At 35.2% G+C, this 23,944-nt stretch overlaps 1 protein-coding gene and 2 long non-coding RNA genes across 6 annotated transcripts in view; all 3 read left to right on the forward strand.

Annotated features, from left to right (window-relative positions):
* The window catches only part of LOC111504143 (breast cancer anti-estrogen resistance protein 3 homolog), a 141,772-nt gene that overhangs the window by 61,995 nt on the left and 55,833 nt on the right, over positions 1-23,944 (forward strand). The gene's annotated exons all lie outside the window — the stretch shown is intronic.
* LOC141480701 (uncharacterized) lies at positions 8,444-13,015 on the forward strand. Its single transcript, XR_012464504.1, has 2 exons — positions 8,444-11,004; positions 11,062-13,015. It is a non-coding gene; the product is annotated as an uncharacterized lncRNA (long non-coding RNA).
* Positions 13,081-14,327, forward strand: LOC141480700 (uncharacterized). Its single transcript, XR_012464503.1, has 2 exons — positions 13,081-13,829; positions 13,950-14,327. It is a non-coding gene; the product is annotated as an uncharacterized lncRNA (long non-coding RNA).

The raw sequence follows: 23,944 nt of genomic DNA on the forward strand, positions 1-23,944 counted from the left end.
TCTACAGATAGGACGATTCGGAAAACTTTCATTGAAAATCCTTTCGGTCTCTAGGGTTGTGAAGTATTCGTCAGGATCTTCAGAATAATGTTTCACAAGACCCCCCTTTCAATTTAATTTTTTTCCCAGATGGCGCCCAGTCGCCATCTTGAAAGTTTCATAGGGGGGCATTAAAGAAATGCACTGTATAACCGTTAATAGTAGACATTACAATGTATGCAGTATATTAAATATATTTTTTACTGTTTTTTGTATCAATCTGTTGTTTTCCTGTCACAAAATTTACTGCTGAGCATGAAAGTGACCTAGCAACACTAGCCGTTTTAGTATGGCCGAACTTCGTGCTTGAGATACACAGTATAAAATAGTTGGTATAACTCAGTTGATAAATTAACACACCTATTAATTCTAAGGAACTCTAGATGGATTGATGAGACAAAGCTGTAGCAATGTAGCATCTGTTGCCTGTTTTATATTTGCTCTAAAGTAATCTTTTCAAAGATAAACTTCGTTAAAAGTACATGTTCTCTTCATTACTAGACGTACTGCAGCCCGACATTCTGTATGACATTATTATTTCGAACGATTTTTTCTGAAAATGAATTCAATCAGGAGTAAATTGAATTGCATTCTTTCCAGTACAGTCATTACTCGAACCGAGCATTATTGAACCAGTAATCCGACCGTGCGAACCAGCACATCGCAGAGCGATGGTCATCCGAATGAAGCCCATAATAAATAATTATTTATATGAAGCTGGCTTTGTGCAGATATGAAATCGAGTTCCAGGTGGACGATCAAGAAGATGCGACCAGTTATGCGCTTCCCATTTAAATTAGTTTCATTAAGCGTATGACTGCGTTCACCTTATCATTTTGTTCAGCAGTTTTTTTGATACAAGATGTTTTTCAATGTGAGATTTCCAGTGATCTGTTTATTTATTATTGAAATTGAATTATTAAAGTGGGTCTTATCGGGTTTGATGAACTAACCCACTAATGAATCAGTTCGTCAAACCGGATCTATTCAAGTCCAGCATTTCTGATGAAAGCTTTATTATTATTATTACCCTAATTATCGACTGATACCAAGCAATTCGTTGTCTTAACCAGAAATTTTATATCAACCCAACCCTCAATCAATAGTTATTTATTTTACAAGGGAAAAAAGTATTATATTTTAGCTCGAGGTTGTGTGACAAAAAACCGAGAGCTGAAATCTAATTTTTCCCCGTTTATAATACACATTTTTTTCTGTGACGGAAAAAACGACGATTTAATATTGAAAAATTTAATTTCTATTTTTACTTCTGTTCATATATATATATATATTATATATATATATATATATATATTGGTTACCAAAAGATAGAAATACAAATGCACGGAGCCACCAACAGGAGCCAACCGCACATTTGTGGTTTCAGTTGATAGATCTCGTGTTCACAAGAAAACTATCAAAATCACCACGTAGGCAGCTATAGCTACCTGCGTGACATCCGGGTCCAGGAAATTATACAAATATGAAAGTTATTGAGTGTCTTGATATAGAAACAGAAGTTAATATCGGACATAGCACTCATGAAAGTGGCAAACCATAGACACGTGTTTCGGGCTTTTTTACACTTGGCTGCACCATACTGATGATGGGCCAAAAGCCCGAAACACGTGTCTATGGTTTGCCACTTTCATGAGTGCTATGTCCGATATTAACTTCTGTTTCTATATCAAGACACTCAATAACTTTCATATTTGTATAATTTCCTGGACCCGGATGTCACACAGGTAGCTATAGCTGCCTCCGTGGTGATTTTGATAGTTTTCTTGTAAACACAAGATCTATCAACTGAAACCACAAATGTGTGGTTGGCTCCTGTTGGTGGCTCCGTGCATTTGTATTTTTGTCTTTTGGTAACCAAGTGTTGCCCATCCTTACACTTGGCTGCACCATATTGATGATGGGTCAAAAGCCCGAAACACGTGTCTATGGTTTGCCACATGAGTGCTATGTCCGATATTAACTTCTGTTTCTATATCAAGACACTCAATAACTTTCATATTTATATATATATATATATATATATATATATATATATATATATATATAAATATATATATATATATATATATATATATTTTGATTGATGCAACTAATTTTCCTTTATTTTGAGTATTTCAATATTAAATTTCACTAGTTCGGACTTCCATTGTCTATTATATAAAATGATTTGAAATCCCTGAAACAAGTAAAAAAGAATAATTAAAAAGAATAGTTGAAAATAACAATTATATTAAGCAACAATAAACCTGAAATGAAATGATAGTGAAATAACCTACAAGTAAAAAATATAATAATTGAATAAATAAAAATTAAAGGAATGCAAAAAGAAACGACCTATAAAATAGTCATCTCTCGGAGGAATCAGTCCAGTCATCACCAGAAGACGATTGTAGATACCAACAATCGAAACATCGTGAACTAACGTGACTTGGAATCTCTACACTTTTTTATTTTTTATTTTATTATTTTCTTTTTGCATTCCTTTAATTTTTATTTATTCAATTATTATATTTTTTACTTGTAGGTTATTTCACTATCATTTCATTTCAGGTTTATTGTTGCTTAATATAATTGTTATTTTCAACTATTCTTTTTAATTATTCTTTTTTACTTGTTTCAGGGATTTCAAATCATTTTATATAATAGACAATGGAAGTCCGAACTAGTGAAATTCATCACGAAACATTGTCAATCACCTTCAAACAAACATTTCAATATTGAATTCTACAAAAAGGATTTGAAGCTTTATATCTTCTATAAATTATCTGGGAGCGCTTTCGACAGTTGGTAGTACTGTCATCATCTGGCACTCCTCAAACTGAACTGGTCATCCTGTTGTCTGTCTCTTTATACGGTCAGAGCGTCTTAACTCAGGTATTTCAGGTACTTTAGGTAAATTTGCCTGTATTTGTTCTGCATCAGGTACTCTTCTTCGTGTTAGATCTTCTCTAGGAATGTGTATGGTTTTGTTTAATATATTGAATGTGAGATCTTGTTGTGTTTTGATTTGTAATTGTTCCTCGATAAGTGATTTATGACGGTTGAATTTATGGATGTTCAAGTTTTCCCAAATGTCCATGCGGTTTCCCTTGTTGATTTGTTTTATTAGTTTTATGTTCTCTGGTGGGGGGAAATTATATTTGTTTTGTATGGCGTGTGTTGCAAGGTTTGATTTATATACTGTTGGATTTATGTATGCCTTTTTCTGTTCATTGTACCTTTGGATCAGTTTTTTCTTGGTTTGGCCGATATAGAATTTGTTGCAGTCCGAGCATTGTATACTGTATATCCCGTTTTGGTCTTTGTCTTCTTCTTTTTCATAGTTGTTTATTTTTTGTGTTATCTTCGTGTTCGGCTTGTATGTGATGTTGATGTTCAGTGGTTTGAAGATGTTTGTTAGTTTTTTGGTTTGGTGTCCTACGTACGTAAATGCTGTCCATCGTTGTGTTGTTTTGTCTGTTGGGGTATTTTGATACTTGTTCTGTATTTTTTGTTTGATTCTGTTTTCTAGTTTATATATAGTTCATATATAGAATGATAAGGATACCACTCAGCAATGAAACCCGAAACAAAGAACGGAAAATCATATACCAAATAGCGAACGAAAACGGATACACCCAAAAGAATATATATATATATATATATATATATATATATATATATATATATATATATATATATATATATATATATATATATATATAGAAAGGTTAATGCAGTCATGCTGCTGGAAAATAATTCCATGAAAATCAAAAAATAAATAGATAAGTACTCTTTGATCATTCCCATATTGATTTCAATTTAAGAGCCACCGGTATACAGCTGTTTCAGCCTATTGGGCATCGTCAGTACCGGGCAGGCGGTCCTCGATTGAAGACAAAATGAGAAAAAACCAAGAAAGTACTTGATAAAAATAGCTGCGTAAACGCAAACGAAACATAAGTGGAACCACCTATTGGTGTGACACCCAAGTCAACTTGCCAAGTTTTTATGTCAGTGTTGGTGGTTTGACCAATCAACCGACAACTGCGGTAGCAGAAATTTGGGAAGCTAACCTGAAATGCCATCGGAAAACGAATCCACATGTTTCTAGAAATGATATGAAATCTAGAAAGGTTAATGCAGTCAAGCTGCTGGAAAATAATTCCATGAAAATCAAAAAATAAATAGATAAGTACTCTTTGATCATTCCCATATTGATTTCAATTTAAGAGCCACCGGTATACAGCTGTTTCAGCCTATTGGGCATCGTCAGTACCGGGCAGGCGGTCCTCGATTGAAGACTGACGATGCCCAATAGGCTGAAACAGCTGTATACCGGTGGCTCTTAAATTGAAATCAATATGGGAATGATCAAAGAGTACTTATCTATTTATTTTTTGATTTTCATGGAATTATTTTCCAGCAGCTTGACTGCATTAACCTTTCTAGATTTCATATCATTTCTAGAAACATGTGGATTCGTTTTCCGATGGCATTTCAGGTTAGCTTCCCAAATTTCTGCTACCGCAGTTGTCGGTTGATTGGTCAAACCACCAACACTGACATAAAAACTTGGCAAGTTGACTTGGGTGTCACACCAATAGGTGGTTCCACTTATGTTTCGTTTGCGTTTACGCAGCTATTTTTATCAAGTACTTTCTTGGTTTTTTCTCATTTTGTCTTCAATCGAGGACCGCCTGCCCGGTACTGACGATGCCCAATAGGCTGAAACAGCTCTATACCGGTGGCTCTTAAATTGAAATCAATATGGGAATGATCAAAGAGTACTTATCTATTTATTTTATATATATATATATATATATATATATATATATATATATATATATATATATATATATATATATATATATATATACAGGGTGTCCCTGGACTTCCTCTTTTCCTCTCGGGAATGTATAGATGGGGTCAAAATATCACCAGTACTTCATATAACTTTTTTTCCTAAAAGTCTTCGTAACCAAGTTACGGGCCCTCGAAGTTACAAAATGAAAAATGTTTTTCTTTGATAACTTTTCAAGTGAATATTCAAAATCATCCAAGTTTTGGTAATTGACTAAACAAATGAATTTCGTCGATGAGCTTTCATGCAGGAGTCAGTTGTTTTGCTACAAAGTCAGGAACGGACTACCCCCGATGGTCCACACCCCAAAACTTTGAAATGACAGATATTTTTCAATATTTTTCAACAAAATAAGGTTACTTGGACAATTTTATGAATAAAAGTACTCGTGTGGAAAGTCGATCGGAGCAACGAGTCTTGATAAAAATGTAGTTCTACTCGACGACATCAAACCCGCTCGTCCACCATTATTTGAAATGAATAATTATCAAAGCAGAAATAATAATGATAACGTTAATTCAACAACATTTATAACAGGAATAATACAAAGTATGCTAAAATGAAGTCGTAAACAAAAAGTACAGTACCTATATGGAAGTTTAAGTCACAATTGTGATAGCAGATATTTTTTCAAAAGAAATATCAAGTTCTGTAGATTCGTGGTGTTTTTAAACTAACAAGCTACTCTACTATGAAATATCGAATTCATTCCATATTTTGTATGTACATAATACGTGTGGAATAATCACGTTTCGTGTTGATCAGTTTTCTGAATCTCATGAAACTCAACATTCGAATGTTTCAAATTCTTCTTCACAGCTAAACTGTTGAGGAGTTTCACTGATAATTATAATTTTATGGGAGAAATTCTTTAACACGAATCTAAATTTAGCTGAAAAAACGCACATTGGAAAAAATATTTACTATACTAATAAAAAGCAAACGAATGAACTACAAAAACGGCTGCACATGATCAGGTGAAAAATATCCAGGGAATAATTATGTTCTATTTCTTTCACAGATGTTGACAAAAAAACCTTTTAGAAAGTTTTGATAAAAAATGAGAAACTGGAATGCGATTTTGTTTTGTTGAGTGGTGCGTTGTCATATGACTATCATTGTATTGTCAATATTCTATAGGATATTTTGAATTTTTTTGATATGGCCGAACAGTTTACATTCAATGAATATGCAGATATGCATGTATTTTATGGACGAGCATTTTGTAATGCTGCAGAAGCTCGTCGTTTGTATTCCGAGCATTTTCCCAATCGAACGGTACCGTCAAGAGAAACATTCGAGCGTGTCGATCGCAGCTTGAGGGAGACAGGTATGTAATAAATGATAATTAATTTGTTGTTTTATTTCGATATTATTGTAGGTACAGTTTTGCCAAAACGAGGTGGTGAGGGCGCTCCTAGGACTGTACGTACCGTTGTATTGGAGGACAATATTTTGGAAGCCGTCGCTGATGATCCTTCAATGAGCATCAGAAATCTATCAGAACAGTTCCATACATCCAAGTCCACTATTCATAGAATAATTAGTGAACAACTGCTCCACCCATTTCACATCCAGAAGGTACATGCCATGTATATACAGTGTGTCCAAGATAAGGATCCTAAGCATAGGAATCTCAGTACCTGTTGGAGATACAGCTTAGGTTAAATTAGGAAAAAGTTGTGTTCTTTAAAGCTTATTTACATGCCGTTTAGAAACTTGAAGAATGTTCATGGCCTGCTGAGATATTTGGGAAAAACGAGAATTTGACAATATCAATTTTATTTTTTTTCTGACTTTATTTGAAAAGATATCAAAAAACGAATAACACTTTTTCATTGGCACTTTTAAGGTACTACACGATGGTATTTTTAGACTTTATATCCGACGTTTCGTTTTCAAGAAAACATCATCAACTTTATTTTTTTATATGACCCGAAACAAAAGTACACCCTGTATCTGATTCCATTTTTTATTACAAATTCAACGATGTATCACATGTCATTGTTTTCTTTTTAGTTTAAAGGAAAATTACATTTTTTCTATTTTTAAAAAAATCTTTAAGTAGGCGTCGCAAACAAATGCTTTGACATAAATACCTGTCACCGAGCCTGTCAAATATTATTTAATTACACGATAAAATAGTAATTGTCGTTGTTGTTAGCCTGTTTGTCGAGTTGTTGTTTTTAGAGTTATTGTTACTGTTGTCGTTATTATTATTTATTGTTGAATAGATAATATTGTGTTATTATCGTCGAATATGCCGGGTGAACATTATAGCCATGAAGAAAAGTTTGACATGCTAACGTGCTACATTTTGTGCCACAAAAATACTGTAAATACAGCAGCAATGTATCTTAATACATATCCAGAAAGAAAGCAGCCATGTAAGTCCTTTTTCTTAGAGCTGGCTCAAAATTAAAAAGAATATGGTTCATTTAAAAATCCTGTTTTATCTCGAAAAAAGGAATCTTCAGAAGAAGCCCAAAATAATGTTTTACAAGCAGTTGTTGAGAACCCTGAAATATCAACTAGGCAAATCGAAAATAATGTAGGAGTAGCCAAATCCACAGCTCAATTTATTTTGCGTAAATCACCCCTATAAATTTAGGATTTGCCAAGGACTTAAACCAGGGGATTTCGAACGGCGCCGAAATTTTTGCGAATGGTATACACGCGCGTGTGAAGAAGATTATAATTTCCCTTCAAAAATAATATGGTCCGACGAAAGTATGGTCACTAATTATGGTATCTTCAACCGCCGCAATACGCATTACTGGGCTCAGCAAAATCCGCGTGTTAAGAAAATATCAAGACATCAAGAACGTTTTGGGTTCAATATGTGGTGTGCAATTTTAGGAACTAAAATACTAGGTCCGTTTTTTTACTATAATCCTTTGACCGCCGAACGATACCATCATTTATTGCAAAACTATGTAGAAGACTGTTTAGATAATTTACCTCTGGTACAGGTCAATAACTGTTGGTTTCAATAAGACGGTGCTCCTGCACATAATTCTAGACAAGTTCGAGAATATCTTTCGCAGCGATTTCCTGGAAGGTGGATTGGAACCTTTAGTGAAGTGTCTTGGCCAGCGCGATCCCCTGATTTAACTCCTCTGGACCTCTTCATATGGGGTTTTGTTAAAAACCGGGTTTACCAACATTCTTTTGAAACTGAACAGCAGTTACGAGAATGTGTAACTGTCGCATTTAACAGTATTACACCAGATATGTTACGTGATGTTTTAAGTTCTACAGTTAGAAGATCATACTTATGTTTGGAAAATAACGGAAACCTGTTTGAACACCTCCTTTGAATTAAATAAAAAATGCGTTAATTTCTTTGTTGTTTTCATTATTTTAAAAAATCATTATTAACCTACTTAAAAATACATTTTAAAAATAGAAAAAATGCAATTTTCCCTTAAACTAAAAAGAAAACAATGACATGTGATACATCGTTGAATTCGTAATAAAAAATGAAATCAGATACAGGGTGTACTTTTGTTTCGGGTCATATAAAAAAATAAAGTTGATGATGTTTTCTTGAAAACGAAACGTGACATTTTCTTACCTGTCATCAGATATAATATGTCAAACTTCTTTCCCGTCACAGAAAAAATATTATTATTTGTTACTTTCAGTGGCAATTTTGCTGTTACAATATCACTACATATTATAAAACGAAGTCCCCCCGGCGTTTGTCTGTCTGTCAGTCTGTATGAACGTGACAAACTCTAACAGTATCGGACGGCCTTTGTATTACATCACGAGGTGATCTGCTATGTCCAGCCCCATTCCAAGCGGTAGATTGGGGTGAACATTTCTATTCAACCCCAGCCACCGCCTCAGATTGAGGTGAGCATTTCTGTCCAACCTCGCGATTGGTTTTTGTTTTTATTGTTTCTGTTTTTGTGTTTGTTTCATTCATGTGTGCTTCCACGAGTAGCAAGGAAAGAGTTGGTCACTGTCACCTCACAAACCACAAGAGGAGACTAAATCATCTGTCGGTAACAAATAAGACAGATGGGTATCCGCGGCTAAGCTTAACAGTGGAGACGGGAGTGGGTTAAACAACTTAGCAAATTTCAAATAGATCTTAATGGGCGCCAGGTAAATTTAATCCTCCAGATACCCTAAGTAACTCACAATATCAATAACTTACCAATTAATATTGGAAATAAAAGATAAAGGTCCCCAATATGATTTATTCAGTAATCCTAACTTACATGGATTAACCAACAACGCTTCTAAGACAACAATGCAATATTCACACTACTACGCGATGTTCAAATGTCAATACAAGAGCGCGGTGTATATACCACGAATTCAATCAGCCATAAATTACGGTAGTAACGACGCTCAAAAAAAACTACAATACGTCGAGTAAAACTACCACGAAAATTGAGTAGGTGAAATCGTAAATACTAGTATCGGATGGTAAGACAAACTCGTTTGCGTCGCGTGAGCTCAGGCGTAGGCGCATCGGTGTCAATCAGCAATCGTGAAAGGAAGAATATACCTCAATTTCCGTTTCACAAATATCTATGTCAATCAGGTATCAATAACAAACTCTTAATCAATAAACGATAAACAAACACTATATCAACAGGTATCAATAAACATAAGGGCAACAATTATTCAAATATCTCAGTATATCACAAATATTCAATTAAATCAATTATAACTTGCGTGCTCCTTTTGGGCCACCCGGTATATGGTGTTAGGCTACCCTGTAGTATGGCGGAGATGGATCACCCTGTAGCACCGGAGATGGATCACCCTGTAGCACCACCAAGATAGATCACCCTGTAGCACCGGTGGATCACCCTGTAGTACGGCGGAGATGGATCACCCTGTAGCACCACCAAGATAGATCACCCTGTAGGGCACGACAAGCTGGACCAGTAATGGATCACCAAATAAGATCCAGAAAGAAAATAAAGGAAAACAGGAACCCTTGACGAAGACAAAAAAAAGCAGGAAGAAAAGCAGGAAGAAAAACAGGAAGAAAAACCCCTGGCCAAGGGGTTTTCTATACGTTTCTTCGTGTGCGGTGCTCTGCACGGAAGTCCTACTGGGACTTGATGAGTGACTGAGGGCCTTCTGTTTCTTATGAATCTAATTTCGGAAATCCTTCCACCTGGCACGAGTTCGGTATCCACCACAAATCCTCAAAAGAGCTTAAGTTTCCGACTGCAAATATCCACACCAAAATGACCAATCAGTCTTCCACTATACAATCCTGACTTGTAGAAATAATCCCCGTGAAGGATGGCACAAATACAACCAAATATATCCTACAATCAGTCTGATGATACCCTTTGAACTCCGAACCAAGCTCACCGAAGGCTAACTTCCAAATACTAAGAGAATGCCACATCTGACAGCTAACCAGTTGTTGCCACAGTGCATCCAATCTACACTACAAGCACCAAGGGGGCGCTGTGCACAACATCATAAATCTAACAATTCCTCCACAGCCACTTGATACATCATCAACAAGTCCATGACCCATCAAAACTCCTTCTCAAAGCAATGCAACCCTAAAACAACCCTTGACAACTTGAGTAACCGATCAATCCCTCACCCGTGAACAACTGTAGAACTAGTTCGGTGTAAGTCGACGGAACGACACTACGAAAGTTCGGCAGATGTCAACCAACAGCTGTCTCTTAACCTTGTTTACGAATATTTACAAAATATATTGTTCCAACCTATTTTCAACTATTTACCAATCCTTATTCATGCGATGGAATAGAAGCATATAAGGTAAGTCGCCATAACCTTCCCTTTCAGTACAAATATTAGAGCATTCATATTATGCAGAATATTTACCGAAAATATCAAACAGTATTCAGAAACCCAGAGGTAACTAATATTGTTTTTCAGGCGATATGGCTCTAATATGTCAGTAAACCTTCTGGAAGTGATGAATAACAATCTATGCAAGAAATATTCTCGGAAAGGTATAGAGAATAAGGCAGGCAGCGGCTGAAAAATGATAGGCGAAGTAAACTGAGAAACAAACAATAACAACTATTTCAACCTAGCGAGGAATTTCGGATCTCCAACGTCGATTGGCAAAAGGAGAATGCGTAAGTACTGGTCAAAGCAGTTAGTCAGGAGCATACATTTATTCTTGTACATTTCAGGTATGGTTTTCTATGGAACGGAAGATTCCCATTACTATGATGTTAAATGAATAAAATCTACTTTTAACTTAATTACATTGTTAATATCCTTTGAATAAAGATCTTAAAAGGTAAGGTAGTGTTTTTGAAAGGTCACATAAGAGCAGTTTGATCTAGTGCTAAATTGAAACGTAACAACTTCTTTGAAAATGTAGGTCGGGCACACTGACAAACCAGATGTGTCCCTAGCTGTGACGAAAAGTTCGTCATCAATAAATGACAATTCTGTCGATTCCATAGTAAATAAACGAACAATATCTACAATATTTACAAGTAAATTTAGACCGTTACAATTCCCCCCTTGCCTCAAGAAAATTTACTAGCGTAAATTTTCATCAGCGCTAGCTGACTTTAGGTCTTTCGCATTCCATATCCCCTTATAATTACCGTCTTCATCTCTTAATTCATATGTCCACGGGGATACCCTTTTTTTTTTTTTCAATATCAATGTTCCGTAGTGGTATTAATAGAATGCACAAAGATTACATACATTACCAAAAACGTCAATATTTCAGTTACACTAAACAAGGACATCTCAACAATCACAAATTTACGTTTTCATGTATATATAAAAACATCAATACTATAGTTCAATAAAATAATGATAAAAAAAAAAAAACTTTAAAAACAAGCTTTTACTTAAGTGCCCTTCTCCTCTAATTTGATTGCCATCGTCAGAGAATGCCGCATCTCTTGAACAGTTCCTGTAGCAATTTCTCTAACTCTAACCTCATACACGAGCTCATCTTGACTCAAACGGTTCACTAGCATTTTGCGGGACATGATAACAATTCCAATGAGACACAAAAAAAATATTTAAAAAAAATGATCAAAAATTTTTTCCAAATTTATCAAAAAATTTTTCCAAATTTATAAAAAAAACTATGAAACGTTGTTTTAACGCGGCCCCACGTTGGGCGCCAAAATGTCACCTCACAAACCACAAGAGGAGACTAAATCATCTGTCGGTAACAAATAAGACAGATGGGTATCCGCGGCTAAGCTTAACAGTGGAGACGGGAGTGGGTTAAACAACTTAGCAAATTTCAAATAGATCTTAATGGGCGCCAGGTAAATTTAATCCTCCAGATACCCTAAGTAACTCACAATATCAATAACTTACCAATTAATATTGGAAATAAAAGATAAAGGTCCCCAATATGATTTATTCAGTAATCCTAACTTACATGGATTAACCAACAACGCTTCTAAGACAACAATGCAATATTCACACTACTACGCGATGTTCAAATGTCAATACAAGAGCGCGGTGTATATACCACGAATTCAATCAGCCATAAATTACGGTAGTAACGACGCTCAAAAAAAACTACAATACGTCGAGTAAAACTACCACGAAAATTGAGTAGGTGAAATCGTAAATACTAGTATCGGATGGTAAGACAAACTCGTTTGCGTCGCGTGAGCTCAGGCGTAGGCGCATCGGTGTCAATCAGCAATCGTGAAAGGAAGAATATACCTCAATTTCCGTTTCACAAATATCTATGTCAATCAGGTATCAATAACAAACTCTTAATCAATAAACGATAAACAAACACTATATCAACAGGTATCAATAAACATAAGGGCAACAATTATTCAAATATCTCAGTATATCACAAATATTCAATTAAATCAATTATAACTTGCGTGCTCCTTTTGGGCCACCCGGTATATGGTGTTAGGCTACCCTGTAGTATGGCGGAGATGGATCACCCTGTAGCACCGGAGATGGATCACCCTGTAGCACCACCAAGATAGATCACCCTGTAGCACCGGTGGATCACCCTGTAGTACGGCGGAGATGGATCACCCTGTAGCACCACCAAGATAGATCACCCTGTAGGGCACGACAAGCTGGACCAGTAATGGATCACCAAATAAGATCCAGAAAGAAAATAAAGGAAAACAGGAACCCTTGACGAAGACAAAAAAAAGCAGGAAGAAAAGCAGGAAGAAAAACAGGAAGAAAAACCCCTGGCCAAGGGTTTTCTATACGTTTCTTCGTGTGCGGTGCTCTGCACGGAAGTCCTACTGGGACTTGATGAGTGACTGAGGGCCTTCTGTTTCTTATGAATCTAATTTCGGAAATCCTTCCACCTGGCACGAGTTCGGTATCCACCACAAATCCTCAAAAGAGCTTAAGTTTCCGACTGCAAATATCCACACCAAAATGACCAATCAGTCTTCCACTATACAATCCTGACTTGTAGAAATAATCCCCGTGAAGGATGGCACAAATACAACCAAATATATCCTACAATCAGTCTGATGATACCCTTTGAACTCCGAACCAAGCTCACCGAAGGCTAACTTCCAAATACTAAGAGAATGCCACATCTGACAGCTAACCAGTTGTTGCCACAGTGCATCCAATCTACACTACAAGCACCAAGGGGGCGCTGTGCACAACATCATAAATCTAACAATTCCTCCACAGCCACTTGATACATCATCAACAAGTCCATGACCCATCAAAACTCCTTCTCAAAGCAATGCAACCCTAAAACAACCCTTGACAACTTGAGTAACCGATCAATCCCTCACCCGTGAACAACTGTAGAACTAGTTCGGTGTAAGTCGACGGAACGACACTACGAAAGTTCGGCAGATGTCAACCAACAGCTGTCTCTTAACCTTGTTTACGAATATTTACAAAATATATTGTTCCAACCTATTTTCAACTATTTACCAATCCTTATTCATGCGATGGAATAGAAGCATATAAGGTAAGTCGCCATAACCTTCCCTTTCAGTACAAATATTAGAGCATTCATATTATGCAGAATATTTACCGAAAATATCAAACAGTATTCAGAAACCCAGAGGTAACTAATATTGTTTTTCAGGCGATATGGCTCTAATATGTCAGTAAACCTTCTGGAAGTGATGAATAACAATCTATGCAAGAAATATTCTCGGAAAGGTATAGAGAATAAGGCAGGCAGCGGCTGAAAAATGATAGGCGAAGTAAACTGAGAAACAAACAATAACAACTATTTCAACCTAGCGAGGAATTTCGGATCTCCAACGTCGATTGGCAAAAGGAGAATGCGTAAGTACTGGTCAAAGCAGTTAGTCAGGGAGCATACATTTATTCTTGTACATTTCAGGTATGGTTTTCTATGGAACGGAAGATTCCCATTACTATGATGTTAAATGAATAAAATCTACTTTTAACTTAATTACATTGTTAATATCCTTTGAATAAAGATCTTAAAAGGTAAGGTAGTGTTTTTGAAAGGTCACATAAGAGCAGTTTGATCTAGTGCTAAATTGAAACGTAACAACTTCTTTGAAAATGTAGGTCGGGCACACTGACAAACCAGATGTGTCCCTAGCTGTGACGAAAAGTTCGTCATCAATAAATGACAATTCTGTCGATTCCATAGTAAATAAACGAACAATATCTACAATATTTACAAGTAAATTTAGACCGTTACATCACCTCTGGCAGAGCCCTGCATTACCAGAGGTAATAATAAGGTTTCGCCCAGTTCTCCTAAGGAACCGCATATCATCCTGCGGCCATTCAGCTGCCGGCACGATTCCTTACACCTTAGCTTGGATAGGCTGGTCCACGGTGGCATGTTTTGCAAAGGCTGTTGGGGAGTTTTAGTTCATCTCACCCTACTTATTCCTGCCACTGACCAGGAGTCCGGCGACACCGTCCGTGAGGCCACATTGGCTTTCCGGACAGGGCCTCCAGTCCCCTGGCCGTTCCCCTAACCGCCACCTGTGGACGCGCCCGATAGGTAGCCCAACCCACGGGTTTTATGTATGTATATATGTTTGTATACATTTTTTGTCATTTTAGGAAAATAAATGATTTGGATTTGAATTGGGTCAACATAGGATTTCAACTCTCAAATAGTCAAAACAAGAGATCTACTGTTCCAGTAATATTTTGCAGTATTTCGCAAAACTGTAGCTCTTCTCTGGTACAAATTCGTCGAAACCCAAAAAGTTTTCGTGTATGGGACTCTCGTTCATCTTTGATACTCTCAGTTTGAATTATATATAGATGTCATAGATGGTTTTTTCGTAACCATTTGGTAGGTACTCAAAAAGTGTGAAAAATTAATTAACAATTATTTTTTTTAAATTGGGAGTGCCAAAGAAAAATGCTGAAAATATTCCGAGTATTACAAGGATTTCCGATTCCTATTTAGAATTTAATTCATAATATCACAACGCAGAGCGAAACATTTCAAAACCTATAATTATTTCATAATTACTACCTGTAGTAACCTCATCTAACTGTTCGAATACTTCACTTCTGATTTCTTCAACAAATAGGAACTATTCAACTATTTCTATTACAAAACAATAGTACCAATCATGTCACATATCGTTAAAATTTATAGCCTTTGTTAACGGACTTTATGGTTGTTACTTTCAGTTTTCCTTGACTAAATCTTCATTTTCAACGACACACCTTGCACCTGCAGCATGTATAGTTTTATTATTAGATATCCTATAGAGATAATAAATCATTTTTGCTTGCGTTCAAAACAATGGAAGACATTTGAGTCCTGCTATTATCTCTCAACAGCATGATATTCTTCGGAGGTAAACAATTAAAGTATTTCATAATAGAGTTGATGTTTTCGTTCATTATAAATTTTCATTACGAAAAGACTAGGTATACGTATTTGTTTACCGGTGAAATATTTGAGGTGGAAATTCTTTTAAATATTGACATTTGAATATGTTATGATAATATAATGAATAAATTATATAATAATATAAAAATATATATTTTAACTGAAATTGAGTTGAAGAACTGCTTAATCTCAGTGGAAAAATTGATACTCATTCCGCATAAGGCAACTCCGGTGTCTTGTCAATATTGTTACGTTTTTCCCGTAGGCTTGACAACTATTAACTACACTGTACAAATGAACTCAACTTTATTTCACTGCTACACTGACAATACAACAAAACACTTCAACTAAACCTTCAGACTAACACTCAAATGTCTATCGCCTCATTAGATCACTTCGTACCGTATTTTCAACTAGACTTCCCTGATCTGCGTGTTGGTAGTGTTTATATATCGTAATGGAAGTATCTGGAAGCCGATAGGTGCGACGCGACATGTAGAACGATCGCGAAGCGCAAGTCGAGCTGAGCGCGACCTTGGCCAAGTCACAATCGATTGACGAAGACCAGCGGCGGGTGGCATTTTTTTTCCAGGGGAAGATTTACAACAATACCATAAAGAGCCGTGTTATGATTTATATTACTCTTATTTGTAACACTTACTATACATTAAATTTTTTTATGGTGCGGTTTTGTAAACTGTTTAGCAAAAATCTCACAACAATGTGTTACTTGAATATGAATATATGATAAAATCACTCGACCATTCGATCACCCGATCTTGGGATTTTGCCAAATTATTTTATACTTATTTACTTGTGATACACTTTTTGGAACCTTTGGTGTAGTAATGAACATTACTAAAAGAGGAAGATTAAACTTCCAACACCAAACTGTTATTTTAACACCTCGACACGTGTTTCGATCACCAAGTGATCATCTTCAAGAGAAAGATTAAACTTCCTCTTGAAGATATTCCTTCTTATACAGATATGGAAAATAGATATCGGAAAATACGAATCGCAATGCATTCTGAATGGGGTCCGCAATAGCACTCGACCAGTGACACAATTTCTCCTGAATACGGTTCCTGGTCGATTGATATATACACGTAGAATAATCAAAAGTCCTTCCAGACCACCAGATTTATATCTGAGTATTTTCTTTATTTAGGGGTATCTGAAAGAATGTGTCTATTAGTTTGAATTTCAGAAAGCTACAGATCTTGATGAATAAAGGGGAAAATTATCTAACTTTGTGCCAGTTTTACACCAAATGAACACATAGATATGAACACAATGGAATCGCCAAGTACTTCAGAAGTGTATACTTGGTTTCGAACGAGAACATGCTTTGTGAAAATTCTCATGATTCTGCTTTGGATACATTAAACATCTCTGCCTTCTCTAAAATCGATATTATTACTGCCTCAAAAAAATTAAGAAATAAACTCACCGCAGAAGTTGACAATGTTCCTAGTCTTGTGATAAAGGACTGTATCGACGTTCTCTCTATACCTCTAATAGGCATATTCAACTTGATTTTAAAAACTTATGCTTTCCCTGAGCAGTGGAAAACGGCTCGAATTTGTCCGATATTAAAAAAGGCGACTCTAGCGATATCACAAACTACAGGGCAATTTCAATTTTATGTAACTTTTCTAAACTCTTCAAGATATGTGTGCAAAATGTTATGTACTGCTATATTCAAAAAGTTATTTCTCCTTCTCAGCATGGTTTCGTACAACAAAGATCATGTATGACAAATCTTGCATGTTTAAATAAATATCTCTATACCTACCTGGACATGCAAAAACAAGTCGATGTTGTTTATTTAGACTTTCAAAAAGCCTTTGATCAAATAGACCATTGCGTTCTTCTCAGCAAATTGACAAAATTGGGACTTTAACCAACTGCTTACTCTAATTGAATCATATCTAGCTATTTAACAGAAAACATTTCGTCGAATATGAATCTTTCAAATCGGCTCAGTACGTAGTTACATCTGGGGTACCACAAGGTTCTAATCTTGGACCTCTTTCATTTTTTATTTTTATTAATGACTTGGCAACCTCTTTAAATATTCCTAGCCTACTATTTGCAGAGGACCTGAAACTATATTATAAAATAGACGACATTACTGACTGCCAATGTGTACAACATGAATTAGATGTAATCAAACTTTGGTTTAATGATAATCGTCTACAACTGCACGTATTTAAACGTAAAATAATATCATTTACAAGAAAAAAGCGAACCTTAATGTACGATTATTCAATCAACAATACTACAATCAACCACGTACATGAGATAAAAGATCTTGTAAATTAACATTTACAACACATATAAGGAATATGACTGCTGATGCAAATAGGATGCTTGGATTCATTTACAGAAATGGCATCTAAGTTAGCAAGATCTAAGTTAGAGTATGGCTCTGTGTTTTGGAATTCAGTTTACGACTACCAAAGAACATCAATTGAGAGCGTGCAAAGTAAGTTCCTGAAATACAAGTTGATGGACAATACCCCACGAGAGGCATCGATCATAACATTTTGTTGACACAATTTGATATAACATCTTTGGAAAATAGGAGAGTTATCTTTGGTATGAAATTCCTGCATAAATTACTAAACAACAATATTGAGAGTACGGTTCTTTTACCCGAGATCAATTGTGCAGTAGCTTCAATAAAATCTATGAACATTGCGATATTCATTTCGATTCTGAACGTCTTGGTATCATGTATCCACAATCACTTTTAATAATATATAAATAATATTTTTTTCAGTACTGCTACACTGCATGATTTGTAACTTTTTGTGTTATATACTCAATTTTTCATTCCTCCATTCTACATTCCTGAAATTCTACGTTTACCAATATTTTATATATACTTTGTTTTGGCATTTACTTTTATACATTTCTACAGGGCTATTCAAATTCGATTCTGTACATGGGGATCTCGTAAACGATAAGAGATAGAGTGTCGGTTAAATTGTGGCAAAGTTGTGTATTTTAGAGACCTATTCAATTATGTAAAGAAATCGAATATAGCTGTTTTGGTTCTGGAGATATACAAGAAAAATCAAAAAATCCCAAATTATTTTTTTGCCTATATCTTCTTTATTCGCAGACATCCTGAAAATCTGTCCACATTTTGCTATTGGCACTTGATGTGAGCTCTCAGAATATATCCATGAATCTTTTATACAGAGTGTTATTTGACTTGGGCCACCCCCATCTTTGAATTTTTAAATACGGACCTGTATTTTTGCTGTAGTTTTTGGATCGTAGACGTTCGCTTCATACTGAGAAATTAAATTAAATTTTATATTTTGGGATGTTTCGGTAATATTCGATTATAATTTTGTGAATTATTACCATTTAAATTACGGCCCTGAAAATTGGTTGACTGAGTTTTTTTTTCATTTTGAGATACCTATTCATATTTTTTCCATTGCTCTGAGCGTTTTCTACAATGAACTTCGAATAAGAAACCTTTTTATAATTATCTGAAACATATCTACATCAAAATTATATTAAATGTGTTTTAATATTCAGAAAAAGAAATGATAGCAATAATAACATCCAAAATGAACACTATAATTGTAATGAAAATTTAAATGAAGTAATTTATATAGGTACCCAAAAAATTATTGGCGCAATAAATGTTCGAAGTGGAGTCCTTTCATTTCAAGACATTTTCAAATTCGGTTTTTCATATTATTTATTGCCCTTAATACACTTATTTGCTGCATTGTTGCGAAATCATTCAAAATCCTCTATCTCGAGTCTTCCACATTTTCTATCTCTCTGCCAGCGTAAATTCTATTTTTCAATGTCCCCCATAGAAAATAGTCCAAAATAGTAAGATCTGGTGATCTTGCAGACCATCTTATTGTCCCATTATTTGTCTCGAAATGGAAGGACTCCAATTCGAACATTTATTGCACGATTAATTTTTTTGTGTATATAAATTACTTACTTCATTTCAATTTTCATTATAATTATAGTGTTCATTTCGGATGTTATTATTACCATTTTTTTCTGCTCATCAAAACACATATAATAATAATAATTTTTGTTGAAGATGTGTTTCAGATAATCATAAAAGGTTTTCTTATTCGAAGTTCATTGTAGAAAACGCTCAGAGCAATGGAAAAAATATGAATAGGTACCTAAAAATGAAAAAAAAACTCTACGGTACATAGGGAGACGTGAAAGTTGCTATTGTGTTTTATTCAACTCAGTCAACCAATTTCCAGGTCCGTAATTTAAAAGGGAATAATTCACACAATTATCGAATATTACCAAAAAATCCCGAAATATAAAATTGAATTTAATTTCTCAGTATGATCCAGTGCGATCTAAAAACTACAACAAAAAATACAGGTGAAAAGAGAAATGAAAATTTCATTTCTCTTTTCATTATGATCTCCTACCACGTAGTAACGGCTACATCCATCAATTTATTGAAAATACAGGTCCGTATTTAAAAATTCAAAGATGGGGTGTCAACCGACACTCTATCTCTTATCGTTTACGAGATCCCCATGTACAGAAACGAATTTGAATAGCCCTGTATATTCAATTATTCTTAATATTTATTTCATATATACTCTGTAATAATAGCATTTCCTGTTGGAAATAAATCGCTTTTTTTTATTATCTCTGTATCACAGATTTGGTTATCGTTTGGCACAACAAGATGGTTTATTTGAACCTCTATTACGTCAGGTTCGTAGTTTTTTTTGTAACATTTTACTTTAGTTTTAGGTATGTTTTTTTGAGTTTTACAGAACATTTTCAGATTATTTTCTCAATTAAAAGCATGTATTTTATTTTCAAATCCGCAATGGGAAAAGGAATAAACACAGCAACTATTTTTTCATAAGTTGTCTGAAGACTGTATCGAGGACTCCCAATCAGCTGCAATTTACACAACCCTCAGAATTATTCGAGAGACTCTAAACATGCAATTATAATCGCTTGTGGGACACCATAATTCACAAATAAAAATGTTTCAAACTTTAACTGAATTGTCTCCTGAATTTTTCCCTGCGGACCGGTTCAGCCTTGTTATTTTCGATGACTCGTTCTGCGTATTACGAAGCTACAGTAATAATTCACGCTCTACCTGTCATTTGTTATAAATAAAATATGCCACGAATCTCATGTAATGCGATATGTTATTTGTAGAGGTTGGCCGTGTTACACTGGACAAAATTACGTGACTTTAATGAAAACGACAAATAGCTGGTTTTTCATCGCGTCCACTTCTTCACAATACATCGGTCGGTTTGTGCAATCATGTTTGATGAAGATATTTATTCTGAAAGAGTAACAGGTGAAGCCCGTGTTACAGGTTTCGTTTTTATTTTCATAAATAAATTCAGAATAATGCTGGAAATGCAAGAAATATCTAACATCTGGCGGTTTTCTCGAGGGATGAATGTTGGAAATGCAGTTCTAACTGCATCGAGATGTTCAATTATTCAGAAAAAGTGCTTCTATTTTGAATTATCATGAATTGGCAAGAATTTATTCTGTTGAGTCGGTAATGTTTATATACAATGTTTGTAAGAATTTATTCTGAAACAGCTGATGAAGCAGCAGTAGAATGTAAACAATGAATAATGTTTGAGAAAACGGGCAGTACAGGATTTACGTACAGGTTATAGCTCAGGACCCCCCATTTTCTTGGAGGCTCCCGACCCTACTTATTCCCGGCTTTTGGAGAGCCACATCTCCGCTGACGATTCATTCCTGGTCGGGGCCCATTATCAGCGATATCTTCAAATAGTTTAGAGCCTTATCAACTCCAAATTCGTCACTCAGTATCATCATCATTTGCTCTATACAGGCTGATTCACGGTGGATGGCACATTAGACGTTTCTGGTGAACCAGACAACGGATCACTTTGAAAATTTAATGGAGGGCATATTCGGACATTCTCTAGCCAACTAAAATATTTTCGACAATGCGGTGTTGCCGCTTCTATTAGAAAGCAGTAGCAACTTTGATTTTTCAAATGGAACACTCTGTATATAATATTATTTTTGGAATCTCCAACAATTGCCCGACAACTTTTCTTGATATTTTCCTATACCTATCTGTTACCGTTTTCGAAATAAAAATTAATTTCAATTTTTTTCTTCGAAAATCATGACTTCTAAAAATGCCGATATTTTTTAGTTAAGAAGTACTATGATATCGAAATTTGGTTTGGAGTTAGGTGATACTTGGACACTTCCTACACGTCAGCCTAATCTCCGTTACTTCAATACAGGGTGGTAAAAAAATACAGTTTTTTCGTTTGCTTGAAAAAGTTGCTGAAATTTGATTATTTTAAATGAAACACCCTGTATATTATTGAAAATTCGGAAAGCTGCTGAAATTTGCTTTCTTTCTATGTATATCATACCTATACCTAACTAGTCAAGTTTCGGACTTATGAACATTTATTTGTGAAAATGTCCCTTCAGAATGGTATTTCCATTCGGTATTTGGTAAGCAGGCCATGATTACTATTTGACAGTAGCGTTGTGACATTCTCCTAATAATATCGACATTTTCGTCACTTCAGAAGTTGCAAATACCTTCAAAACGATGGAACAAAACTATTCAAACGAAGTTCTTATGAATTTGTTTATTATTTTTGGACAGTGTGACAAAATTATCAGCAGAACATGTAGAAAGTTCAGTGAAATGTATCCGAATCTACCGCCAATGAACCTCAAGAAATTTATACGAATTCAGAACAATTTCAATGCATTTGGATCAACTTTAAAAGCACCAAGAAACTTGCCTCGACCCGTAACTTTCGAAGACAACCAGATTAATGTCTTAGCATATTTTCACGCATTTCCCGAGTCATCGATAAGAAGTGCTGAAGAAGATTTGGGTATAAAATATTCATCGGTTCAAAGAATCTTGCGAAGACATAAAATACATGATTATAAATTCACCAAAATTCAAGCAATGAAGCCTCAAGATCCTCAACAGACAGTAGAATTTTGTGAAATGTTGTTGACACGCATTCATGAAGATCCACTTTTTTTAAATAAAATTATTTGGACTGATGAATCGAAATTTTCGAGAGAAGGGATTTTCAATAGAAAAAATCGTCATTATTGGTCCAGTGAAAATCCTCACGTCACAAAAGAAGTCGGATTTCAAGAAAAATTTAGTTTTAATTTCTTCTGCATGTTGATGGACAACAAATTGAGGTACGTGATATACGAGGAGTCATTAACATCCAGAAGCTACCTGAATATTTTGGAGAATACTGTAGACAGTTTCGTGGATAATCTGCCACTCGAAGATTATCGAAACTGTTGGTACCAACTAGACGGAGCTCCTGCACATTGCACAAGAGAAGTGAGCGCAGAATTGGATAGACTATTTGACGATCGGTGGATGAGGCGCTTGGGACCATGAAATTGGCCAGCGAGATCACCCGATCTTAATCCATTAGATTTTTATTTGTGGGGAATGTTTAAAGAAAAAGTTTACAAAATACCCGTGCGTTCGAGAGATGAATTGTTAGAAAGGATTGCCCAAACATTTGAAGATTTGGATCCCAATGAAATCAGATCTGCCACCACGAAAGCAGTCAACACCCGCATTTTAAAGTGCTTGGAAGTGAACGGCCAGCGATTCGAACATATTTTGAAATATTCCACATGATTGTTTTACTTTTTTATAATTATTCATATCAATATTTCCAATTTCAAGTTTCTTGGTGCTTTTTTAAAGTTTATCCAAACATATTGAAATTGTTCTGAATTCGTATAAATTTCTTGAGGTTTATTGGCGGTAGATTCGGATACATTTCATTGAACTTTCTACATGTTCTGCTGATAATTTTGTCACACTGTCCAAAAATAATAAACAAATTCATAAGAACTTCGTTTGAATAGTTTTGTTCCATCGTTTTGAAGGTATTTGCAACTTCTGAAGTGATGAAAATGTCGATATTATTAGGAGAATGTCACAACGCTACTGTCAAATAGTAATCATGGCCTGCTTACCAAATACCGAATGGAAATACCATTCTGAAGGGACATTTTCACAAATAAATGTTCATAAGTCCGAAACTTGACTAGTTAGGTATAGGTATGATATACATAGAAAGAAAGCAAATTTCAGCAGCTTTCCGAATTTTCAATAATATACAGGGTGTTCCATTTAAAATAATCAAATTTCAGCAACTTTTTCAAGCAAACGAAAAAAC

Source organism: Leptinotarsa decemlineata, unplaced genomic scaffold (genome assembly GCF_025532065.1).
Source record: "Leptinotarsa decemlineata unplaced genomic scaffold, Ldec_3_MD MMD2_tig00000008_RagTag_RagTag, whole genome shotgun sequence".
In the NCBI taxonomy this organism is placed as follows: Eukaryota; Metazoa; Arthropoda; class Insecta; order Coleoptera; family Chrysomelidae; genus Leptinotarsa; species Leptinotarsa decemlineata.